Source organism: Neopsephotus bourkii, unplaced genomic scaffold, assembly GCF_033783945.1.
Source record: "Neopsephotus bourkii isolate Nb327-2 ecotype Australia unplaced genomic scaffold, CSIRO-AGI_Nbou_v1 NB_234, whole genome shotgun sequence".
Taxonomy (NCBI): Eukaryota; Metazoa; Chordata; class Aves; order Psittaciformes; family Psittacidae; genus Neopsephotus; species Neopsephotus bourkii.
The window spans coordinates 10,337,645-10,342,937 of NW_026900744.1; positions in this window are offsets into that span (position 1 = coordinate 10,337,645).

The window sequence follows — 5,293 nt, forward strand, 5'->3', positions numbered from 1 at the left end:
CACAGGTTCCTCCATACCCCGATTTCTCTGTGATTCTGTGACAACAGTTAAAATAGTGGCAGCCACTGCTTCAGGTGAGGCTGAACTGCCTCAGTCAACAAGCAGAACAACAGTAACACAAAACCCTCATTCCACAAAGCCAGACACCTCTGTAACTCACCTGAGTATGGAAGTTTCTATACCACCTAGCATCTGACACTGATTTCAAGCCACGATACATCTTCAACCAGCACCGCTAAAGTATCATAATGCAAGTCCCATATTCAACACAAGATGTGATGGGGGTTTTAAGTTGAATGATTTTTATAACAGAAATAGGTAGCACTGACAGCTGTCACACTGTGTGCCTTCCCACTGAACAGCAAGCTAACTACATGACAATTAGGTAACAGAGAAGAGTCACATAGCAAAACTAAACCTAGTATCTCTACTTTTCCTGGTTAATAGTTCACTAGAAGTGGTCGTGATGTAATACTACTTTTAACCAATAGCTTCATTGCAAAACTGCGTATTCAGACATATATTTTTCCTATTCATACTCCTCCTAGCCCTGTGCAGGTAATCACCCTGACCACATGCACAGGACTGGCAATTTTACTTCTCCTTCTGAAGTGCCAGCAGAATTATTGAATAATTCCACTAATTTCCAACATGTTACACCTGCGCAAGCCTATGGGCTCTTTATAGAAGAAAGCAGTATCAGAACTTGGCTTGATGAATCTTTACTGCTGGTGATGACACAGGAAGAACATCCCACAGAAACCATGCAGAACTGCCAGTTCAGAACTGTAGACCTGGCTGTCATATTTCCTCTCCCCTGGAGCCAGGCTTTTCCTACTGAACACACTTCCTACCAACAGGCCACCTAACTGTAGGTACTTGGAGGAATCCATCACTCTAGATTAGAAACAGTTTATTTATTTTTTTTTAATCAAGTTAGATTTAAATCTCTCTTCTAAATAACTATGTATTTGAGCAGGACCATTTATCTTCTCCTAGATAGGTCCTCCAATGTCTGGTGTCAACTGTTCCTTTTTGGCCATAGGAATAATTACTTCATTTGTAAAAAAACACAAAGAGCTTCAATGTAGGAAATTGTATGCATGCTCTCCCACATTTTATAGCCAGCCAGCTGACTGCATGATTTCCAGGCATTTAAATTTTGGATGTAGAAATATAACAGTGAATCTAATTGGGGACAGATGGGCCATGGCACATTTCAACAGTTTCTCAGTGACTGTAACCTTTCTGCTAATAAATAAACCCAGTGAACCTATGAAGGTTCTTTAAAATATAAGTAGTTATATAACAAGTGGAATATAGACTTCAGGCAGAGGAGCAACCTAGATACCTCTTGCCTGTAATTTCCCTAACTGTTCAGGTAGGAACAGTGTGTTTATTGCCCTGTTTTCAGATGAACGGAATGATACATAATCTGAAGGCTCTCACTGCGTGTTCTCATGTCCTTCAGTTTTATCCATTCTAGAAATCATTGGTTTATGTTTCCTTCTTGAAGGCCCCTTCAGTATTCAAAGGAATGAAACCCAAGGTTTAGCTTTGTTGTAAAATACTACATGCGGTAACATCTGGAAGTGCTGTAACAGGATTCTAGAATGAGGGAACTGGTTTATTGTTTGAGGTTTTTTTAAATGTAGACCTTGAAGAGTGTAGCAAATGGTTCACAGAAGTATAAACAGTGCTGAATTGCAGTAACACTCTCTCTTTTTCCAATGTGCAAGCTGGATATAATTGATGTAAATATCACCAGCAGAGGGGCAAATTCAGGACCAAAAAAAAAAATGTTTTTAAATCAAGTCTTGATTTTTTTTTTTACAACTGAAATTCAATCACCAAGGTAAGGCTTTGTGTGTTACACAAACTGTGTCCAAATGTACATAAAAATCGAGAGGAAAATAAGAAATGGTCATGTCATAATTACAGGGGCAAAATGCAATTATTCATTTAATAGCAACTTTCCCAATCTTTTTAGGCAGAAACAATCTGACACTAGGTATTAAGCAGTGAAGGTCTTTCACAGTCATGTTTTATGAAACACAGGCCAGTTGCAAAAGCTGAGCATTCAGCGAGCAGAACCAACTAGTTTTGAATGAAGATCCAAATAGAAACAGTAGATTAAACTGAAACTAAGTTATGTGGAAGTCTGCCAGTTTAGTGCACCTCTGTGGCCGGCTTTAGCGAAGCCATTTCACACTTCGCTGAAACACCTACATGGTCCCTACCAACAAAATGCAGTATTTGAACACCTTCTAATCTTCACCATGCAACACTGCCATGACAAATGCTGTTCATACTCTCTGTTTTACAAGTGGAAAGGTGCAGAGAAATTAAGGGCTTGATCCACAAGAGCAGCTTGGATAGCAAGTACTGACTCTGCTGTGCAACTCCCACCCACCAAGGTGGCCCTCAGTGCAACACCAGCACTGGTGGGAAGCTCCCAGCAGCCAGAGGTGAGACAGAGGGGCAAGAGGTGAGGCTAGGCTCAGGTGCCGAAGTGACTAATCCAGTCTACAGTTACCTGTTAAAGACCTGCTAAAAAAAATATAAAGCTAAGTTTCATTTCTCAACCTGCAAAAAGACACCACTGCTCTACATAAAACCCCTACTTCTAAAACAAACAAACAAAAAAGAAATCTAAATACCGCATGACCTTGAATAAGGTTTTTCTCACTCTAGGCAAGCATTCTGATCAGAACATCTCAGCACAGCATAGCTTCTCTGCTCTTGGTTTCATCCACTTTGTTCATGAGCAGCTTTCAGCTGCTGTCAGCTCATAAAGTGCCTCAGCAATTCAGCTTCGCTGATCATCTTGCAGAGCTCTGGCTTCAAGTGAAGCTTCAAACAAATGGCTGGCTACAACGTATTCATAACTGGTGGAGGTAGCAAGGGCTGGATGATTTCAAAAACGTCACTGCCACTTAAAAGGCAAATCAAATGCCTAAGGGCTTACATGGTTGTTCAAGTACATTTGAGAATCTGAGCCCAAGTTATCATTCAAAAGTCAAGAAGAAAGTCTGAGCCTCCAGGAACTAAAGCACTTTAATCACAGCCTCTTACTTTCCTTTAGCATACTGTATACATGAGCAGAAAGCATATCTGCAACTTTAGAAAGACAGCAGAATTCAACAACCCCCTCACCCTGTTCTGTACTGCAGGACTGAAGACTACAGTGTGCCTTTATCTCATTAACTTAACTGGTAGAGCGTTCCCAGCAATGGAAACAGTATTAGGTTTCAGAGCACATCAACTAAGATAAACTGGCCAAAAAAACGGCTGAAGAACACAGGGTAGATGTGTTGTAACAGTCCTCCACACAGGCACTCTACTCCTCAGTAAAAGCTGTTTTGTTCCAGAGGGATTATGGCAATACCAAAAGGACAGGCACACAGAATAAGACACCAAGTCTAGGAATGAAATAGTTCCTTGAGAAGACAAACCCTTGCTTCTGAAAACACGCATTGTTCCACAGACAGTGAAATTAATATCAAACCAACCAACCAAGGTTTCCCTTCCTTCAGCCAGCCTGGAAGGAAGACAACAACTTCTTCCACATTCTCCCTTATTATAAAAGCAGCCCTGAATAGTTCCATCAAGCAAGGTGTCATCAGATTTGGTGGACTGCAACATTAATACCATATCATTGATTCCCATTTGCAAACAGTGTCGGTGAATGTTGGGACAAAGGTCTGAAATCCACCAGCTAATCAGTACAGGAGGCATACAAACGCTATAGGACACTGCAGTACTAAGCCCAAACGTTAAAATATTAATTTGAGGCATCAAACTGCCCTCCATATACACACGCTGGCTTTATCTAAACATTTAATACCAGATTGCACTTTTGCAAATGTCAAAAATCCCAAATAAGTCATCTTTTATTCCTAAACCTTTGCTTCCTTTAAGTTTAGATACAAGTCCATAGCTACCTGTCATACATGATATGATTTTTAACATGATGTAGAACACAAACTTCTGGAAAACGACAGAGCAGTCCCATGTATTGCCGTGTTGATTACCCAAACCTCAGTTATCCAAAGTTCCAGGTAGCTGAAATAAGGTTGCATGCTGCTGTACCTATCAAGGGAACTTCTTTAATGTGATTGACTGAAACTCTGATCCTCTGAATTCACGTTCCTTCTGACATTTGGATTATTAAAGCTATTACTGCTTTGAAAAAGAAAAGGCTAAAATAAGCTAAGAGGCAAAGGCTATTCTAATGACATTGTTATTTTAAAAAAGAACACCAGGTGCTTACCCAGGCAAGTAAAAGACAAAGTCCCTCACTTCAAATGATGTACTATGGTGTAGTTGGACACAATGCTCAAAGGCACAGAAGGGCCAGCGTCAGAATAGTACATAAGTTACAGTAATATGATTACACGGTTCATAGTTAAGAAATGTGAAAATCTTGATGGTTCAGTTGCAAGTCTGCTGGTCATTTTGTGTGTGTAATTATTATTGATTTACTTCTTGACAGAATTTCAGGGAACGCACGGAAAAAAGATTTGAACGAGAAGATCCAGATGTAAATGCAGATTTTAAACAGTGTTTTCACTTGGCATTAATTATTTTAATGGTATTTTTCATACTATTTTTTAAGATACAATATTTTTTTTCTCTTGACTTCAAGTTATCATGTACTCTGCTGTAGCAAAATAAAGCAATCGAGTGTGGCATGGGCACTGAAGGCAAAGACTCAATAAAAGAGCAGCATGCTTTTCAATCTGGCCTTTTAAAACATCCACTATCAGAAGGCTTTGGAGGTTTAAGGGATTACATACCATGGCACATCTGTCAGATTATTATGTAAGAAAACTCTCCTGCTGTTTTCTGTTGGTAGAATGTCTGCTGTGGAATATTTTAAAATACTTTTAAAAACAAAGCCACACAAAACAGGCAATATTTCAGTTGCTTCAAAGTGTGTTTTCATGGGAAAAAATGTAGCTTATTTTTCCTGGCCTAAAAACAAGTTCTATTTAGTGCTCTGACTTCAGGCTGGTATCTGAATATGGATTAACAGAATACACATGATTTTACTGTTCACAACAGAGATTATACAAAAACATTGGGATCTGTAGGCTGGCCTGACTTAGCTGTAATTTATAGAGCCAGGAATCACCAACAGCATGCAAAGAATAGATGAAATATGAAATGATAATTTATGTTACATTTCAGTTATATGCTTAAAAGCATTTTAAATGACTGCTGATCTTAGGGAGCTTTTCTATATAAAACAAAAGACAAAATAATTTCATGAAAAGTACCTCATACTACT